This window comes from Eriocheir sinensis, chromosome 59 (assembly GCF_024679095.1).
Source record: "Eriocheir sinensis breed Jianghai 21 chromosome 59, ASM2467909v1, whole genome shotgun sequence".
NCBI lineage: Eukaryota > Metazoa > Arthropoda > Malacostraca > Decapoda > Varunidae > Eriocheir > Eriocheir sinensis.
The window spans coordinates 120,001-120,233 of record NC_066567.1 but is presented as its reverse complement, the minus strand read 5'-3'; positions in this window follow the sequence as shown (position 1 = coordinate 120,233).

Sequence of the window (233 nt, the reverse complement as noted above, 5' to 3'; positions counted from 1 at the left end):
GAGGAAATAAAACAGGAAAAAAGGGAAAAAAAATAACATCCTTTGCCGATTAACACCTGACACAACGAGAACTTGCCACTCGTTCAAGTTATTACGCTATGGCAGTTATACCCTACGTTCCTAATTCCTCACAAATCTTTCTTACTAAACACATAACACACAAGTACTTGCCGTGACACTGAAGACTGGCCGCTGCTCCTCCTGTAAAGCGTCCTGTGGTGAGACACGGAACG